Source organism: Macaca mulatta, chromosome 7 (genome assembly GCF_049350105.2).
Source record: "Macaca mulatta isolate MMU2019108-1 chromosome 7, T2T-MMU8v2.0, whole genome shotgun sequence".
NCBI lineage: Eukaryota > Metazoa > Chordata > Mammalia > Primates > Cercopithecidae > Macaca > Macaca mulatta.
Genome location: NC_133412.1, coordinates 174,306,499 through 174,326,540, shown reverse-complemented (window position 1 = coordinate 174,326,540; position 20,042 = coordinate 174,306,499). Strand labels below are relative to the sequence as shown.

The following is a 20,042-nucleotide window of genomic DNA, read 5'->3' as shown; positions in this document are numbered from 1 at the left end:
AAAAATGCAAAAATAAAATGCTAGAATAGTGCTAACAGCTATCAATACAACCATTTCCCATATACATTCCATCTTTTTCATTTAATGATGTCAGTATTAGGGATTAATCAACATCATATTTTACATTATACTTGTTATTAACTATTTGATTAATACTTTTTAATAATACCATGAATACTCACAAACATAAATGAAACCAAGACAAGAACACTGACTGACTATATTCACATTGATCTCTTTTTGAACGGAGTTAACATGAGAAACTTGATTGTTGCAGAGTGCTCAAATCAGCTAACTGCATCTGCATGGAAGGGTGCTAGGTGGAGATGATGATAAAAAGATTGAGACATTCTGTCCGTTGATCTATAATTTCTTTCTTTCATTCACTTAGTCGTTTAGGTATTTATTAATTTATGGTAATATTTATTTATTTTTCTTCTTATGAACTTCAAACTTGTAATTGACTTGGGGCAATAACTGGCTATGACTTATCAGTAATTATTACTATTGTCTCTATCATCTTTAGTCAGAAATATTATACACCTGCTCCATTTATTATCCATTCCAATGTACATTAACAGTATTTTCCTTACTGCATATTTCAGCAATGAACAAGGCTTTGTCCTTTTCATTTTTATTTGTTTTATTTTATTTGTACATTTATTTGTTTATTCTGCCATTGCTACTTTTACAATATTTTTAAACCTCTCGCACACAAGACTAATCACAAACTCCTTGTACATTTCAGGTATCCGTCTATTATATCACTTTATAATATATGGGAATGGACTAGATTCTATTTGTGTTGGACCTCAAAGTTTCAGATATGTACTATTCTTCATATACAACCAGCATATACAATCACGTAAGCCACCAGTTGTCATCGATGGTCCAGGATTGGCCTTCTTTCTCTTCATTCATACCTACACTTGTTTATTGAGTAATTCATTAATAAAGACATACACATAAACCACAAAAAATAAGCTCTTCAATATCACTCACATTCATCTATACTATCACAAAGAGCCTAAATCCCTTTCTTTAAATGAATTCAGTTTTTCACATAGCATTAATCAACGTAATACTGCATATCAACCTGAAATAAAACATTAGCATGATTGACATTCTTTGAATCACTCAAACCAACGGAATTTTTACCACTGCTGATGCTGGTCTCTATGCTCCTAACACATAGATACAAACACAGAGTTCGTGAGCGTGGAAGAACATACAAATCAGAGCACAGGAGAGGATTACATATTCTCTTCATTGAGCCACAGACACCTCCATCCCTTTATATAGTCATTCAGGCATTTATAAATTTATATCAATATTTATTTTTCTCTTAATAAATCAAACACGAAATACACAAGTGAATCATCAAAATTCTCACTTTCAGTTATCACTGTTAGTCTAAGACAAAATACACTTGTTCCAATTTATATTAATACTATTTTTCCCTCCTGTATATTTTAACAATGAGCACGCTTTACCACCTTGATGTTTATTCATTATATATTTGTTTATCTACTCTATCAGTGATTCCTTATAATTTTTAAGAATGCATGAACACAGCCGGGCGTGGCGGCTTATGCCTGTAATCCCAGCACTTTGGGAGGTTGAGGAGGGCGGATCACGAGGTCAGGAATTCAAGCCAGCCTGGGCAAGATGGTGAAACCCCCTCTGTACTGAAAATACAAAAATTAGCCAGGCGTGGTGGCGGGTGCCTGTAATCCCAGCTACTCGAGAGGCGGAGGTAGAGAATTGCTTGAACCTGGGAGGCAGAGCTTGCAGTAAGCCGAGATCGCACTGCTGCACTCCAGCCTGAGCAACAGAGAGAGACTCCATCTCAAAAAAAAGAATGCATGAACACAAAGATTCTTGTATGTCACTGACACCAACTTACTGGACCTTGTAAAGAGAGGAAATGAATGCATACTCCCAATGGTCTGCGTGCTCCTAACACACAGAACCAACCATAGTGCACATGCCACAGAAGAGTGCTTAAATCAGATGGAGTGAAGCCATTCTGAGGAGTGTAAACAGAACAGATGATCTAAAAATTCAGACATTCCTCCAATGATCCTTGCCTTTCACCTTTCCTTTATCACTTAAATCATCATTATTTGGAATATATTTATTTCATATTCTCTTGAAACAAATGACTCTGAACTTGCCACTAACAAAAACACTTCTTATACCTTTGAGTCGTATACCACCAGTCATCATCATTGGTCCAGGTATGGCCCATCTTTTCTTCATTTGTTTCTACATTGTTTATTGATTAATTCAGTAATTTACTAATAATGTGTTTAAAGTGTCATAATGCACAAAACCTGAAAAAAGCCTTGATGTCCCTAATATGTGTATAGAATCATTCTCAGGTCAATGTACCTCCTTTACTAAATATCCTCAGTTTTCTTAAATGAATTAATTGAATTAATTCATCAATAGACTGCTCCATATCAATTTCACGTTTGTCACTGGGCTGCAGTTGGCCTTCTTTAATATACTGTATAATTTTTAATACTGTAGTAACTATCCTTAAAAAAAGTACTCAAGCCAAGAACATTGACTATTACTTACAGTGGACTCCAAGCTCCTAACACACAGATGCAACCGTACAGCCTGTGGGCATGAAGGGGTGCTTGAGACAACTCAAGTGAGCCCATTCTGAGGTGCACAAAGTAGGACTGTTGATTAAAAATTTGAGACGTTATGGCCATGGTTCCCTGCTTTGTGTCCACCGTTCAGCCGGTAATTAAGGCAAACATTCCTTGGGAGGATATTACATTTTCTCTAACAACGAACAACTTCAGATTTGCCGCAGACTCAGAGCATGAACATTGCCTATAATTTAAACTGTCTGTGTATCATTAGCCAAAGAGGTAAAAGTCACATACCATTAATTTCTCATTGAATTTCATGATTTCAATGTATAGTAATAATACTTCTTGCCTTCCCACATATTTCTATATTTGGATAATGCCTCATCTATTTTATCTCGATTTACTTATACTTTTGTTCATTGATGCTTTTATTGATCTGATTATAATAATAGAATGAAAGTGCATGGAAAAAAACATCACTTTTCTTTTTGTGTTGGACCTCAGAGTTCCACACACATATCATTCATTATCCAAGACTCATATGCTGGCAAGTTTCATCATTGATCCAGGAAGGGCCCACTTTTACTCAATTCATTTCTAAGTTATTTATTGATTTAATAATTATAATTTTAAAACTCTGATTCACAAAAATTCAAGAGATTTATATCCCTAACATGTACTTAAAATCATTCTCACTTCAATATCTCTTAATGTTAATAATAATTGTAGTATTTCATGTACACATTAAAAAATATAATACCTCATATTAATCCCATGCTTATTACTAAGCTACAGCTCACCTTCTTTGATTATATTTCACACTTTTTAATAATATAGTGACTGCCCATAAACAAACCATGCAAAACAAGACAAGAACTTTAGCTATTACTCACATTGTTCTCTAGGCTCCTAATGCAGACATGCAACCCAAAAGCTTGTGACCAAGGAGGAATTCTCAAGTCAGCTTGAGTGGGTCCATTCCGAGAAATACAAATCAGAGAAAATGGCAAAAAAAAACAAAAGACATTCTCTGTATAGCATGAAGACCAAAACCAAGATCCTTGTATAGTCGCGACAACTGGCTACAGCATCACTTCAACCAGAGTAAATGAATTACATCCTTTCACATTGGATCTCAGAGTTCTAGACGCGTATTCATCGTATATGACTCATACGCCACCAGTAGTCATCATTGATCTAGGATTGGCCCTTTTACTCTACTGTCACCTACATTTGTTTATTGATTAATTCATTATATCATACAATTATAGTGTTACTACTCACAAAAACTCAAGAAGAGTCCTTATATCCCTAATTTCTATATAGAATTATTCTAACATCAACATAACAGTTTCATTAATTATCCTATTTTTAATACATGCATTAATGGATATAATATTTCATACATCTCATATTTATTACTGAGTTATAATTGCATTCATTATATTTCATGCTTTTTAATAATATAGTGAATAATCTTAAGATAAAAGAAATATTGAAACCAAGAAAAGAATGTCAGTCATTACTCACTTTAATCTCTGTGCTCTTAATATACAGAGGCAACCACAGAGCTCGTAGCCATGGAAGAGTGCTTAAATCACCTGAGCGTGTTCATTCTAAGGGTATGAAGCAGAGCAAATGATAACAAAATTAAGACCTTATCTCCATTGATTCTTGATTCCTGCTTTCTGCATTTCATTTACTAGGTCATGTAGTTATTTATTTGTTCACTATGTGTGTGTGTGTGTGTGTGCGTGTGTGTGTATATATATATTTATTTATCTTATGCAAAGGAATACTTCCATCACGGGACTAACCCAGAACAATAAAATCAACTCTTATCAATTTCTATATGATTCTTACCACAAGTGGTAATATCTTTTATCCATTTATTTGCAAATGAATGTCAGTGCTTTAAATTTTGATTAATAACATTTCTTGCCTCCACACATATGTTCATATTGGACAATGCTTGACCCTCTTGTTCGTTATACATTAATTTATATTAGTTTAATGAATCTATCATTGATCCATTGATAATAATAAATATCAATCTATGGAATCAATACATGGATATTATCTATATATTCCTGACATTTCTCTGTAACTCAATTTCAACAGACAGAACAGACTAATTATGTGTTGTGTTGGACCTCAGAGTTTCAGACACATGTAATTCATCGTCCATAACTCCAATGCCACCATTTGTCATCATTGGTCCATGATTGGGTCTCCTCTCCTTCATGTGTTCCTACATTTTTATCAATTAAATGATCATATTAATGACATTAATAAAAACAAATACATGGTTCATGCAAAGCCAACAACAAGGACTTTGAATATCTATAACATCTACAGAGTCACTTTCAACATAGACTAGATCTCTTTCATTTATTGACCTCAATGTTGCACATGACAAATTAAACAACATACTGTTTCAGGTCATACTCATCACAGAGCTGTGGTTAACTGTGTATTAATTTAAGACTTTTTAATTTTTTGATTGACAGATAAAATTGTATGTATTTATCATGCACAACATGATGTTCTGAAGTATATATACATTATGGAATAACTTAGATATGGAATCTATCTAACTGACATATGTATTACATCTCATAGTTATCATTTTGTGGTGAGAATACTTAACAGCTACTCTCTAGCATTTTTCAAGAATATGACGTATAACATTAACTACAATCACCATGTTGTATAATATTTCTCTTGAGCGTATCTCTCCTCTCTAACTGAATAATTTAATACATTTTATAATAATGCCAAGAATATCCTCAAACAAATTGTTGAAACCAAGATAAGAACTTTGACTATAATTCACCTTGGTCTCTTTCCAAACACAGAGGCAACACAACAATCTCGATCCCAACAGAATGGTTGAAACAGCTTGCTGCATCCATTCTGAAGAGTAGAAAGCACAGAAAAACATTGAGATGTTCTCTCCATTAATCCACGTTGTTTACCATTTGTTAGCACTGCCTTTTAGGCTTTTACCAATTTATGCTAATATTTATATATTTTTCACATAATAAACTTCAAAACTTGCAACTGACAGCAAGAACTGTGTCATCCTTAGTTCAAGACATAATATCCTTGATCAACTTATTACTCATTCCATTTCTATTAATATTCATTTTCCTTACTCTGAAGTTTAGTAATAAACAATGCTTCACCCTCTTCATCTCTATTAATTTATACATTTGTTTATTTATTCTGTCCTTGATTCATTTACAATAATATTTTTAAAATTCATGAACAAAAATATCAACAACAACATCCTCATAGATTCTGACATCTGTGCATAAGATCCCTTCGAAATGGGGAATGGATTAGATGCCATTTGTGTTGGACCTCAGAGTTCCAGATACATGGTATTCATTATGCATGACTCACACCAGTTGTCATCATTGGTCCAGGATCTCTTTGATTTCACACTAATACAAATTTATCCATTGATTAATTCATTAATAATAAATACACATCAGTCAGAAAACACAAGAATAGTATTCATAAAGATTCCTAACATTCATCTATAGATTCATTTCCACAGACTAAATCTCTTCATACTGTCTTCCATGGTAATGATCTTCTTTGGTCCATATATTGACCAATCACTATAATACGTCTATCAATCTGATAGTAAAATTGGCATGTTTGGGCCTCTTTGGTTATATTTAGCACATTTTAATAACATAGGAAATAACTTTTTTAAAAAGCTACACCAACAAAGACAGGAACATTGACTATTACTCATATTGGCCTTCATACTCCAAAACGAGATGCAACCAACATGCTGGTGAGCAGGGATGAGAGATTGAATCACCTCTAAAGCATCTATTCTGAGGAGTACAGAGCAAAACAGATGATTAAAAAATGAGAAAATCCTGCATTGATCCTTGCTTATCATCTTCCATTTAGTCATTAATTCAGGCAATCATTACTTGGAGTATATTTATTTCCTTTTCTCTTAAAATGAACAATTTTGAACTTGCCACTGACCCAGAACAAAAACATTACCTAGTTAATACTGTCCATATCATCCTTTGCCAAAATAAACCATTATGCACCATTTACTTCTCTTTGGATTTTGGTGTTTTCTACACATATTAACAAAATTCCTTGCCTCACTACAAATTTTTATAATTAGACGTTTCCCCCATTTTACCTTGATTCATTTATATATTTGTTTACTGATTCTTTCATTGACCCAGTCATAATAATAACATAAGAAAGAATGAAAAAAAAGACCCAATTTCTTTTGTGAAGGACCTCAGAGTTCCAGACACATAATTCATCATGTATGACTCATACACCACCAGTGGTCATCATCGATCCAGGATTGGGCCTCCTTTTCTCCATTCATTTCTATGTTGTCTGTTGACTTAATCATTAGTTCACTAACAATAAATCAAAACCCTATGATTCACAAAACCCCAAGAACAGCCTTGATATTCTTAATCTGTACATATTATCATCTCATCTCCATGTATCTCCTGCTTTAATTATCCTCAGCTTTTCACACATGTATTAATCAATATAATGCTTCATATGTGTCATTTGTAACAGCGGGCCTTATGTGACTATATTTGATACTTTTTAGTAATGCAGTGAATACCTTAAACCACCTAAACCACACCAAGAACTTTGACTATTACTCACATTGATCTCTAAGCTCTAACACAGAGATGCAACCATAAGGCTGGTGGCCACGGAAGAATGCATAAATCACCTCGAGATTATCACTCTGAGGAGTACAAAAAAAAAGAAGATGTTTTTTTTAAATTAGATATTCCTCCACTGATCCTTGCTTATTGAGGTGTTTTGTATGTTGGACCTCAGAGTTCTACACACGTATTATTCATCACCCAACACTCATACGCCGGCAATTGTCATCATTGGTCCAGGAAGGCCCACTTTCTCTTCATTCTTTACAACATTGTTTATTGATTAATTCATAAATTCACCGATAATATTTTTTAAAGCTGATGATTCACAAACCTCCAACAAAAGCATACCTATTTGTTAGGTATCCATCATTATTCACAAATCAGTATTTAAATTTTATTATTTATCCTCAGTTTTTCATATATGTATTAATCAGTATAATGATTCATGTTAATCCCAAATCATGATGTTTACATTAGGCCTTTTGTGATTATATTTCACACTTTTTAAAATATAGTGAACATCCTTAAACAAACCACCCAAGCCATGACAAAAATTTTGACTCTTACTCACATTGGTCTCCAAGCTCTTAATAGAGATTCAATCATACAGTCATAACCATGGAAGAATTCTTAAATCAGCTCAGATGGGTCCAGTGTGAGAAATACAGGACAGAACAGATGATTTTAAAACGAAGAAGGAGAACAGACATCTGGGACTTTCTCTCCACTGATCCTTGCTTTTCACCTTCAGTCAGTCATTTCAGTAATCACACATTTCGAGTATTTTTTTCTCTTAAGAGAATGAACAAATTCAAAATCGCCATCTGTCCAGAACATGAACAGTGTCTGTAACTTATACCATCTACACCATTCTGAGCTAAGGAGGTAAAAGTCATGTAAAATTATTTCAAATTAGAGTTCAGTGTTTTCATAATATATTAGTAGTGTTTCTTTGCTCACTACATATTTTTAATTTGAACAATACTTCATTAATTTACTTATTGATTGGTTATTTCATTGATCCAATTATAATACTGGAATGAAAATATATGAACCCAAAGATCAAGCGCAAGATCCTTGGATATTCTCAACATGGGCCTAGAGGATGCCTTATATCAAGAATATAGACTATATGTCTTTTGTGTTGGACATCAAAGTCCAGACATGTCTAACTCATTGTATATGGCTCACGCCATCATTGGTCTCAATTTTCATATATTTCTACTTTTGTTTTGAATAAATCATTAATCAACTTATAAGAGTAAAGTAAGAACATGATTCACAAAAACCTATGAACATGATGCCAGACATACCAAGCGTCTGTCTACAGAATCCTTTCCACATTAGACAATGTCACTTTCATTCATTCACCTCTATGTGGCACATTATTGATTAATAAACATACTGTTCTATATTATTTTAACCATTGGGCCATGGTTAACTTTATAATAATTTAAAATTTTTAATAATACTATGAATACCTTTAGTCAAGTACCCAAAGGAAGACCAAAATTTTGGCTATTACTCACGTTAGTTTCTTTCCAAACACAACAGCAATACAGCTTTCCATCAAGCAGAATGCTTAAGCCCACTTGATGCATTCATTCTGATCCATCTTCATACAAAGCAGAGAAGATGATAAAAGATTGAGAATTTCTCTCCACTGACTGATATATTCCACTATTCGTTTGTGCTATCTTTTTGGTTTTTAAAAATTTATGGGGCCAGGCACAGTGGCTCACGCCTATAATCCCAGCACTCTGGGAGGCTGAGGTGGGTGGATCATCTGAGGTCAGGAGCTCAAGATCAGCCTGGCCAACATGGTGAAACCCCATCTGTACTAAAAATACAAAAATTAGCCAGGCGTGGTGGCGGGCGCCTGTAATCCCAGCTACCTGGGAATCTGAGACAGGGGAATCACTTGAACCTAGCAGGCTGAGGGTGCAGCGAGCCAAAATTGTGCCACTGCAGACCAACCTGGGTGACAAGAGCCAAACTCTGTCTCAAAGTAATAATAATAATAATAATAATAATTTATAGAAATATTTGCTTATTTTTCTCTCAATAAAATGAACTTCAAATGTGTAACTGACTGAGAGTAATAACTATTATTCATCACAGTTGATGTCATCTTTAGTCCAAGACATAATAAATTCCATCCATATATTATCCATTCTAACTTACACCAATAGTCCATTTTCTTTATTACATATTTTAGCAATAAACAACGCTTCACTCTCTTCATTTCTATTCGTTTATACGTTCATTTATTTATCCTGCCCTTGATTCTTTTAAAATAGTATTTTTTAAATACTAACACAAAAATCCCGAAAAAGATCCTTGCATATCCTGATACCTGTCCATTGGATCCCTTCACAAAGGATGAATGGACTAGATCCCATTTGTGTTGGACCTCAGAGTTCTAGAAACATGGTATTCATGTGCATAACTCATACGCCACCAGTGGTCATCATTGGTCCAGATCAGCCCTCTTTCTCTATTCCCATCTAAATTTATTTACTGATTAATATATTAACAAAGAAATACACAGAAATCTGAAAAGAAAAATAAGAATTAGATTCTGAATATCCCTAACATCCATCTATATAATCCTTTCCACAGAGACCAAATTTCTTTCATTAACTGAGCTGCATTACTCAGTATAATGCTTCATATCAATCTGATATTTAACATGGACAGACTTCCCTTATTTGATTATATTTAAAACTCTAAAATAATGCAGCAAATACCATTCTAAAAGCTGCTGGATTTGGTATAACAACATTAATTACTACTCACATTGGTCTGTATGCTCCTAACACACAGAGGCAACCACAGAGATCATGACCATAGAAGAGTGCTTGAATCAACTCAAGTGCTTTCATTCTGAGGATCACAGAGCAGAGCAGATGATTTTAAAAGGTTGTAACATTCTTTCCACTGGTCCTTCAATTCCTCTTTTCAGGTATTCAGTCATACATAATTAGTAATTTGTAATAATGTTTATTTTTCTCCTATGTAGGCTAACAATGTCAATCTTGCCACTGACCCAGAAAATGAACACAGATATTTACCTATTACTGTCTACATCATACTTAGCCAAAGATTTAACAATCATGTACCATTTATTTCTCTTTGAAGTTCAGAGTTTCCAGTATATATTAATATTATTTCTTGCCACATCATCTATTTTTATAATTGGACAATGCTTCACACGAGTCATCTTTATTTAGTTATATATTTGTTCATTGATTCTTTTATTGATCCAATTATAATAACAGAGTGAAAATACATGAGCGGAAAAAACTGGCTTTCTTTTGTGTTGGACCTCAGAGTTCCAGACATGTATTATTCATCATCCAAGACTCATACGCCGGTATTTATCATCATTGGTCCAGGAAGGGCCCACTTTCTCTTCATTCAGTTAGACATTATTCGTTGATTAATTCAGTAATTCATGTGTAATAATTATAAAAGTTTATGGTTCCCATAATTCAAGTCTATAATTGACATTCATTATATATATATACATATTATCTGACTTTTTAAAATTTTCAGTGACACAGTAAATATCCTTAAACAAACCACCCAAACAACACAAGATCGTGGCTATTACTCACACTGGAATCTTTCATAGCACGACAGCAACACAAGTCTTGATCAGGGCTAAATTCATAATCAGCTCAGTGCATCCATTCTGAAGAGTGCAAAGCAGAGAAGACAATCAAAATATTGAGACATTCTTTCCATCAATCCATACACTTCACCATTCATTTACATTGTCACTTTGGCTTTTATTAATTAACGGTAATAGTTATTAATAAAATAGACTTCAAGGCTGCAACTAATTGAAAGTAATAACTATAACCTATCACAATCTATGTTATTTTTGGTCCAAGACATAATATCTTTCATCCATGCCTATATTATCCATTCCAGTTTAAATTAAAATACATTTTTCTTAGTACATATTTTAGTAATAAACAATGCTTCACCTCATCTTCTTCATTTACACACTGATTTATTCATCCTGCCTTTGATTCTTTTACAATGATATTTTTTAAATTCATGAGCACAAAGATCATGAAGAAGATCCTTGTATATCCTGTATCCTGACATCTGTTTATAAGGGGGAATGGACAAGATCCCATTGTATTGGACCTCAGAGTTCCCAACACATGATATTCACTGTGCATGACTCACACACCACCAGTCGCCATCACTGGTCCAGGATCAGCCCTCTTTCTCTATTACCATCTTAATTTGTTTGTTGACTAATTCACTAACAAGGAAATACACATAAGTCTTCAAAAAGAGAATAAGATTCCTGAATATTCCTAGCATTCATTCATATAATCATTTCCACAAAGACCATATTTCTTTCATTAACTGAGCTCAATGTTTCACATATGCATTAATTAACCTAAAGTTTTTAATCTAATTTTAATTATTGCATATTTCACCTTCTTTTATTGTGTTTAATACTTTTTAATAATATAGCAAATAACATTTTTAAATGGTCAAAACAAGAAGGAGCTTGACTATTACTCACATTGGTCTTCATGCTCCTAACATAGATGCAGCTGTAGAGCTTGTAACCATGGAATCGGCTGGCAAACATCCATCCTGAGGCCACAATGCAGAGCACATCACAAACAGATTAAACAGTCCTCCTTGATCTGTGTTTATCATCTTCCCTTTAGGAAGATATTTGAGAAATCATTATCTGAAGGATACTTATTTCATTTTCTCTTAAGAAAATGAACACCTTGTGCAACTTTCCTTGACCCTGAGGTTGACCATTATCTATAAATACCATCTGTATCATCCTTAGTCAAAGAAGTTACAGTGGTGTAACATTTATTTCTCTTGGGACTTCAGTGCTTTAATATAATATTTTAATATATTATTATATTTAATGTATATTAAATATTGCATTTATTATGCATTAATATTAGATATTTATTTAATATATTAAAGCTTTAATATAATGCTTTAATATAAAAATAATAGTACATCTTGCCTCACCATTTATTTTATAATTGGACAATACTTCATCCCCTTCATATATGTACATGTATATGTATAAATTAGTTCATTGATCCAATTATAATAATACAATGAAGTGAACAAATCCAAAGACCAAAAGCAAACACATTGCATATTCATAGGATCATCTGAATCAAAAGGAATGGGCCAGATTTCTTTTGTGATGGACCTCAGAGTTCCAGATATGTATTCATCATATATAACTCATACACTACCAGTAGTCATCACTGACTCAGGGTCAATCTTTTTTTGCTATTCATTTCTACCTTGTCTATTGATTAAGTCATTCATTCACTAATAATACTTTCAAGGCCCATGATTCACAAAACTCAGTAACACTCTTGATACTCCACATCAGTATACAGAATCACTCAAACACTGGTGTGTTTCATTAACTATCCTGTTTTATGTATATGCATCATCAATATAATACTTCATGTCACTCCTGTGTCACTGGAATAACATTGGCCATCTTTGACTGTATTTCACGTTTTTAAATAATACATTGATTACTCTTAAACAAACCACCCAAACCAAGGTAAGGACTTTGACTATTATTCACATTGGTCTGCACGCTGCTTCCTAAGCATGGTGCAAACAGAGTACATGACCTTGGAGGCATCCTCAAATTAGAACAAGGACATCCATTCTGATGAGTACAGAGAAGATGATAACAAATTTGAGACATTGTCACCATTGATTCTTGCTTTTCACCTATAATTAGCCATTTATGCAATCATTATTTGGATTTCATATTAATTTCATTGTCTGTTAAGAAAATTTCATTTCATTAATCGTAGTAATTTCATTTTCTGTTAAGAAAATTAACAAATTCGATCTTGCTACTGGCCAAGAATTTGAACACTGTCTATAATTATACTGGCTATATCATCATTGGCCAAAGAGGTGACAGGCATGTCCCATTTATTTCTCTTTGGACTCCATGTTTTCAATACATATGAAATGTTTCTTGCCTCACTACAGATTTTAATAATTGGGCAATGATTAACATTATTCATCTTTTTATGTAATATATGGAAATTATATATATATATAGGTTCTCACATTGAGCAACTATAAAAATACAATGAAAATAAGTAAAAACAAAGACCAAAAACAAATAAATTCTGTATCTCTGACATCTATATACATAGGATCATTTCAAACTACAGAAGGAGCTCAGTTTCTTTTGTGATGGACCTCAGAGTTCCAGACACGTATTCATCATGTAAGACTCATACGCCACCAGCAGTCATCATCGATCCAGGACTGATCATCTCCTTTTCCACTCATTTCTATCTTGTCTACTGACTGACTTGTTAACTCACTAATAAGTCCCTATGATTAAAAAAAAAAAAAACAAGAATAACCTGGATATTCCATATATGTATGTAGAATCATTCTAACATTGATATAATTGTCCTCAGTTTTTCATCTATGCATTATCAATATAATACTTTACATAACTCTCATATCTATCTTTGGGATAACATTGGCCATCTTTGTATCATAAACTTTTTTTTTTTTTTTTTTGAAATGGAGTCTCACTCTGTTGCCCAGGCTGGAGTGCAATAATGCAATCTCAGCTCACTGCAACCTCCTCCTCCCGGGTTCAAGTGATTCTCCTCCCTCAGCCTCCTGAGTAGCTGGAATTACCGGCCACCATACCCAGCTGATTTTTGTATTTTTAGTAGAGGCGGGGTTTCACCATGTTGGCCAAGCTGATCTCAAACTCCTGACCTCAGGTGATTCACCCGCCTCAGCCTCCCAAAGTGCTTGGATTACAGGTGTGAGTCACCACGCTCAGCCTATTACAAACTTTTTTATAATACCTGACATACTCTTCAACAAACCACCAAGACAAGAACTTTGATCATTAATCACCTGGGTCCGCATGCTCCTTCCTAAGCATGGTGCAAACAGAGGACCATGGAAGAATTCTTAAAACAGTACAATTAGGTTCATTCTGAGGAGTACAGAGCAGAGAAGATGAGACATTATCACCAAGATGAGACATCACAAATTTGAGACATTATCACCATTGATCTTTGCCTTTCACCTTTCATTTAGTTGGTCATTTAGGCAGTAATTATCTGGGTATATTTATTTCATTTTCTCTTAAGAAAATGAACAATTTTGAACTTGCCACTAATCAAAAAATTGAACATTGTCTATAATTATACTATCTATGTCATCATTGGCCAAAGAGGTGACAGGCATGTGCCATTTATTTCTCTTTGGACTTCACTGTTTTCAATACATATTAATAATATATCCTGCCATACCTGAACAATGCTTCATCTACCTTATCTTTATTTATATATTTGTTTATTGATTCTCACATTGATCCAATTATAAAAATAGAATGAAATTATCACAAAGAAAAACATTTCTGAAACATTTATGTAGCATAATTTGAAAGAGAGTATGGGCCATGTATCTTCCCCAACAGACCTCAGAGTTTCAAACACGTATTCACTATATAAGACTCATATGCCACATAAGATTCATACGCCACTAGTGGTCATCACATCATTGATCCAGGACTTGTTCTCTTTTTCTCCACTCACTTCCACATTATCCATTGATTAGTTAATTCATTCACTAATAATTTTAAAGCCCTATATTCACAAAACTCAAGGAGGCCCTTGATATTTCTAGTCCGTATATAAAGTCATCTTACATCAACGTATCTCCTTTATTAATTATCTTCAGTTTTTCATATATCCATTAATTTATATAGGGCTTTATATCAATTTTGTCACTGTACAACAATTGGTCTTCTCTGATCATATTTCACTCTTTTCAATAATACAGTGAGTGAATAATACCCTTAAGCAAACAACCCACACCAAAATGCAAACTTTGATTATTACTCACATTGGTCTCCATGCTCCTAATGCCCCGTGGCAACCATAGGGCTTGTGACCATGGAAGCATGCTTAAATCAGTTTAAGAGCATCCATTCTAGGATTACAAAGCAGAACATGTGATAAAAAAAATTAAGACCTTATCTGCATTTATCCCTCCTTTCCAAATTTCATTTACTTATTTATTAATTTTTCATTATATATTTGTATTCTTTCTCTCTGTCTCAAGAACAGGAACAATGTCAAACTTGCAACCAACCCAGAAAACAAAACTTGATTGATACAGAAAGACTCAATGTTTTATATACATCAAAGAACATAATATACATCAATCCCAACTTCATTACTGGGGTGCATTTGGCCCTGTTTGATTATATTTCAAATGCCATTATAAAATGAATACCCTGAGATAAACCACGCAAACCGAGACAAAATGTGATTGTTACTCACATTGGTCTCCATGCTCCTACTGCAGACAGCTTCCACCTTTAGGAATACAAAGGAGAACCAGTGATTAAAAAATTGAGACATTCTCTCCATTCACAATGGCTTTCAAACTTTCATTTATTTAGTCACATAAATATTTACTAATTGATGTTATTATTTGTCTTTTCTAAAAATAGGACAGGATGGTACTTGCCATTGATGCAGAACAATAACATTAACTGTTACTTCTCACTGTCTACACCAGTGGTCCCCAACATTTTGGGCACCCAGGATGGGTTTTGTAGAAGACAAACTTCCCATGGACCAGGCCAGGGAGGGGTTGTTTCCAGATGAAACTGTTCTACCTCAGATCATAGGAATTAGATTCTCATAAGTAGCATGTGACCTAGATCCCTGGCACGCACCGTTCACAACAGGTTCTGCTCCTACGAGAATCTAATTTATGCCACTACTGATCTGACAAGAGATGGAGCTCAGGTGGTAATGCTTGCTCGCCCGCCACTCACCTCCTGCTGTGTGGCCTGGTTCCTAACACGCCAGGCACTGGTACTGGTCTGCAGCCCTGAGGTCAGGGACCCCTGGTCTATATGATACTGTACCAAAGAGGTGACACTTATTTACTTATGGACCTTAGGACTTTCAAATTATATTAATAGTATTTCAGTCCTCACCTCATATTTCATAATTGGACAATGTTTCACCGTCTTCATCTTCACGCAGTTGTATAAACTTTGTCATTAATTGTTTTGTAACAATACAATCAAAATTCATAAACTACAAAAGCCCAAGAACATTACCTTCGTGCATAACTAATCATTCTACAGGACTACATCCATCAAAAATAACAGACTAGATCTCTGTCTAGGTACTAACCTCAGAGTTTCAGGCATGTATTTATTCATCATCTGTGACTAAATATGCCACCAGCCATCACCACTGGTTCAGGATTTGACATCTTTTTCCTCATCCATTTCTATATTTGTTGATTTATTAGTTCTTCAATAGAATAATTACAATAATATAAATGTGTATGAATCACAAATTCCATAGAACAATATTCTTAAATATCCATAACAATTGTCTACAGAGTAAATTCACTCAGTATCTATAACCTTCATTAATTAATTTGTGTTGTACATATCCATTAATGAACATACATTTCACATCAATGCCATAGTACACCATAATCAACTTCTTTGACTAACCTTAACATGTTTTGTAAATAGTACAGTGAGTATTTTTAAACAAACCACTCATAATAAGAGAAGTGCTTTGACTCTTACATTGGTTTCTATGCTCCTAACACAGAGTTCATGACCACAGGAGAATGTGCTAGGAGCTTTCATTCTGAGAAATATAAGCAATGCAAATAATAGAAAGCTGAGATATTCTTTCCACTGATACATGCCTTCCCCATTTCATTTCCTCAATCATTTAGATATTTATTATTTTATGGCATAATTTATCTTTTTCCCTCTGCAGTAAGTAACCACTTGAACTTGTCACAGACTCAAAGCAAGCACCCTGACTACTATACATCACTACCTTGCCTACTTAACCTTATCCCAAAATGTAACCCCTTTCATGCATTAAGGGGTTACATTTTGGGGTAAAGATATCATTATTTAATGAACTCCAGTGGTTCTACGTATATTAACAATAATTCTTGCCTCACTCCATATTTTCGTAGTTAGATACACTTCATTCTATTCATTGTTATACATTGACATATTTGTTTATTCTTTCACTTATTGAATAACAACAAAATCAAAATCCATGAAGCACCAAGGACTGAGAACCTGATTCCTGAATATCACTGAAATCTATCTGTAGGCATTCCTACAGATGTAAACACTTAAATCCCTCTTTGTAGTGGACCGCTGTAGGTCACAGATACTTTGATCATAAAACACATTTCAGAATGTATTCCACTCGCATTATCGGTCCTTCCTTGGCCTTTTCTCACATAATGTGTATATTCTTTCTATATATAACATGAATCAACCACCAGAACTAAAACACTGACAAGTGCTTCTAGTTCCTGTGTGTCCCTTCTTCATAACTTGCATTTTTATCACTTGAGGAATGCTTAGGGAAACCTAGTGTAGAATTCTAAACAGAACAATTTGTGATAGGAACTTGATCTTTTTTAGAAACCATCCTAAACAACACTAAATCAAATTAATCCTAAATTTTGGTTCTTCGTCGTTAGTATAGGCTTGTTCTTGTTTGATTTTATTCATGTATATAATCATTTACTCATTTTAAAGATGTACAATGAACACCCATGAAAACCCACTCAACAGACAAAGACTGTGCCAATTCCATTGATTTCTAATCTCCTAAAATGTAGCAGTATCCTAGAAAGCCTGGTCTTTTCAGAATGCTTAAATCACCTAAGGTGCATCCATTTTGTACAATATAACAATGATATTACATAAATTAGACATTTTCTCCATTGAGCCATGTTGTTCCCCTTTCATTTACTTAGACTTTTAAATATTAATTGGGCGGGGCGCAGTGGCTCATGCCTGTAATTCCAGCATTTTGGGAGGCCGAGGTGGGCAGATCACTTGAGGTCAGGAGTTCAAGACCAACCTGACCAACATGGTGAAACCCTGTCTCTACTAAAAACACAAAACTTAGCCAGACATAGTGGCACATGCCTGTAATCACAGCTACTCGGGAGGCAGAGGCATGAGAATTGCTTGAACCTGGGAGGCGGAGGTTGCAGTGAGCTGAGATCATGTCACTGTACTCCGGCCTGGGAAACAAACAGAGTGAAACTCCATCTCAAATATAAATAAATAAATAAATAAATAAATAAATAAATATTAATTGCTTAATTAATTAATTACCTTCTCTTTCTCAATAAAATAAACAAACTGGAAATTACCACTGACATAGAGCAAAGACTCTATGTATGAAATGTATTTCATACATTTTTCTCAGTGATTCTGAAAATACTTCTCAGGAGGCAGCGTCAGCATGACTTGGGAAACTATTGGAACCTATAGAAAGTAAGTTATTAGAAATTTGGATTCTCAGAACCCACACCAAACTTACTGAATCAGAAATCCTGGGAATGTAACTGGCCTTCTGTGTTTTCACAAAACCTCCAGGTCACTTCAATGCTCACATTTGAGAACCACTACTCTATATTACCCTACCCTAGACAGGTGACACCCTTGATGTACTGGTTTCTTAATGTATTGCAGTGTTTCAGAATTATAGAACCAAAAATTCCTGTCTGGTAACATTTTTTGTAATTAATCCAGCTTTATCCTCTTCATCTTTAATATTTATATGTGTGTCTGTATGTTTTGCTGATTCTTTCATTTATTTCCTTCAAATAATGCAATAAATTCCCAGGATCTACCAAAACCCCATAATTAGATACTTGAAAATTACTGAAATCTACTATAGACTTATTTTCACAGATGTAATGCCCAAGTGTTCAATCTATGACCCAGTGTCCCCCTCATAGAAAACTTGTTTATACAGGCAGACACCCTGGAGGCTCTTGTCTGTGTCCAGTTTATTCCTACCAAGACAGGCACGCTCTAGGAGAGACCCAATCTGGAAATAAGTTAGGTCTGGGTGTGTTGGTCAGGTGAGACACAGAAGAAACAACTTAACAAATCACATGAAATAACAGGAGCAGTGTGCTACTCACAAGTCCCAGAGAACAGACGGCAGCATGCCTGGCAGGGCCAGTGGTCAGGGAGGACATTCATTAAAGATACTTCAAACTTCTTAATAACACAGTGAGGAAGCAAACCACTTGAACCATAGCAAGAACTTTAACAGCTAATTACATTTTTTTTTGGTTTTTTGTTTGTTTGTTTGTTTGTTTTTGAGATGGAGTTTCACTCTTGTTGCCCAGACTGGAGTGCAATGGCACAATCTCAGCTCACCGCAACCTCCGCCTCTCAGGTCCAAGAGGTTCTCCTGCCTCAGCCTCCTGAGTAGCTGGGATTACAGGCATGTGCCACCACTTCCAGCTAATTTTATAATTTTAGTAGAGATGGGGTTTCTCCATGTTGGTCAGGCTGGTCTTGAACTCCCAGCCTCAGGTGATCCACCCACCTGATCCTCCCAAAGTGCTAGGATTACAGGCATGAGCCACCACACCTGGCCACATTGGTCTTCACTCTCCTGACAAAGTTAATAAAGACAATCACAATCATGATGTCCTTTCTGTGGAATATAGGATAGGTGTGAAAACCATGAGACAATCACTCCACTGACCTCATGCCATCCTCATTTCATTTTCTAAGACATTGACATATGGATTAGCTAATATAATAATTACTTTCTTACTTTTAATTAAGCAAAAAACCTAGACTATCACTAATCAAATTCAAGAACCTTGACTATTATGT

The 20,042-nt window shown here is 34.5% G+C and overlaps 1 long non-coding RNA gene, 11 other non-coding genes and 3 pseudogenes across 20 annotated transcripts in view; all 15 read right to left on the bottom strand.

Annotated features, from left to right (window-relative positions):
• LOC106999572 (uncharacterized) overlaps positions 1-16,660 on the bottom strand; it is a 34,153-nt gene extending 17,493 nt beyond the window's left edge. For 2 of the 9 annotated variants that reach the window (XR_013396543.1, XR_013396545.1), the window contains exons 1-13: positions 16,531-16,660; positions 15,661-15,696; positions 15,221-15,307; positions 14,225-14,306; positions 11,844-11,917; positions 10,912-10,988; positions 10,091-10,177; positions 8,821-8,906; positions 7,863-8,083; positions 5,446-7,368; positions 4,140-4,225; positions 3,503-3,573; positions 2,587-2,693 (exon numbers count right to left, since the gene is read on the bottom strand). This is a non-coding gene — a long non-coding RNA (uncharacterized LOC106999572). Of the gene's footprint in view, positions 1-631; positions 1,825-2,586; positions 2,694-3,502; positions 3,620-4,139; positions 4,226-5,445; positions 7,369-7,702; positions 8,084-8,820; positions 8,907-10,090; positions 10,178-10,397; positions 10,989-11,843; positions 11,989-14,224; positions 14,307-15,220; positions 15,308-15,660; positions 15,697-16,530 lie in introns of those variants that run through there. The other 7 variants (XR_013396546.1, XR_013396544.1, XR_013396549.1 and 4 more) reach the window with 7 other exon arrangements.
• Positions 806-894, bottom strand: LOC114679978 (small nucleolar RNA SNORD113/SNORD114 family; annotated as a pseudogene).
• On the bottom strand, positions 3,103-3,177 carry LOC114679969 (small nucleolar RNA SNORD113/SNORD114 family). The gene has a single exon (XR_003732055.1). It is a non-coding gene; the product is annotated as a small nucleolar RNA SNORD113/SNORD114 family (small nucleolar RNA).
• Positions 3,738-3,809, bottom strand: LOC114679956 (small nucleolar RNA SNORD113/SNORD114 family). Its single transcript, XR_003732043.1, has one exon. It is a non-coding gene; the product is annotated as a small nucleolar RNA SNORD113/SNORD114 family (small nucleolar RNA).
• LOC114679957 (small nucleolar RNA SNORD113/SNORD114 family) lies at positions 4,757-4,831 on the bottom strand. Its single transcript, XR_003732044.1, has one exon. It is a non-coding gene; the product is annotated as a small nucleolar RNA SNORD113/SNORD114 family (small nucleolar RNA).
• Positions 5,970-6,039, bottom strand: LOC114679961 (small nucleolar RNA SNORD113/SNORD114 family). The gene has a single exon (XR_003732048.1). It is a non-coding gene; the product is annotated as a small nucleolar RNA SNORD113/SNORD114 family (small nucleolar RNA).
• LOC114679953 (small nucleolar RNA SNORD113/SNORD114 family) lies at positions 6,888-6,960 on the bottom strand. The gene has a single exon (XR_003732040.1). It is a non-coding gene; the product is annotated as a small nucleolar RNA SNORD113/SNORD114 family (small nucleolar RNA).
• On the bottom strand, positions 7,453-7,527 carry LOC114679968 (small nucleolar RNA SNORD113/SNORD114 family). The gene has a single exon (XR_003732054.1). It is a non-coding gene; the product is annotated as a small nucleolar RNA SNORD113/SNORD114 family (small nucleolar RNA).
• On the bottom strand, positions 9,699-9,772 carry LOC114679959 (small nucleolar RNA SNORD113/SNORD114 family). The gene has a single exon (XR_003732046.1). It is a non-coding gene; the product is annotated as a small nucleolar RNA SNORD113/SNORD114 family (small nucleolar RNA).
• LOC114679960 (small nucleolar RNA SNORD113/SNORD114 family) lies at positions 10,614-10,688 on the bottom strand. Its single transcript, XR_003732047.1, has one exon. It is a non-coding gene; the product is annotated as a small nucleolar RNA SNORD113/SNORD114 family (small nucleolar RNA).
• LOC114679967 (small nucleolar RNA SNORD113/SNORD114 family) lies at positions 11,447-11,521 on the bottom strand. The gene has a single exon (XR_003732053.1). It is a non-coding gene; the product is annotated as a small nucleolar RNA SNORD113/SNORD114 family (small nucleolar RNA).
• On the bottom strand, positions 12,504-12,575 carry LOC114679965 (small nucleolar RNA SNORD113/SNORD114 family). Its single transcript, XR_003732051.1, has one exon. It is a non-coding gene; the product is annotated as a small nucleolar RNA SNORD113/SNORD114 family (small nucleolar RNA).
• LOC114679947 (small nucleolar RNA SNORD113/SNORD114 family) lies at positions 13,535-13,606 on the bottom strand. The gene has a single exon (XR_003732035.1). It is a non-coding gene; the product is annotated as a small nucleolar RNA SNORD113/SNORD114 family (small nucleolar RNA).
• On the bottom strand, positions 14,789-14,883 carry LOC114679984 (small nucleolar RNA SNORD113/SNORD114 family; annotated as a pseudogene).
• LOC114679976 (small nucleolar RNA SNORD113/SNORD114 family) lies at positions 16,525-16,601 on the bottom strand (annotated as a pseudogene).
• Positions 16,661-20,042: the final 3,382 nt, after the last annotated feature.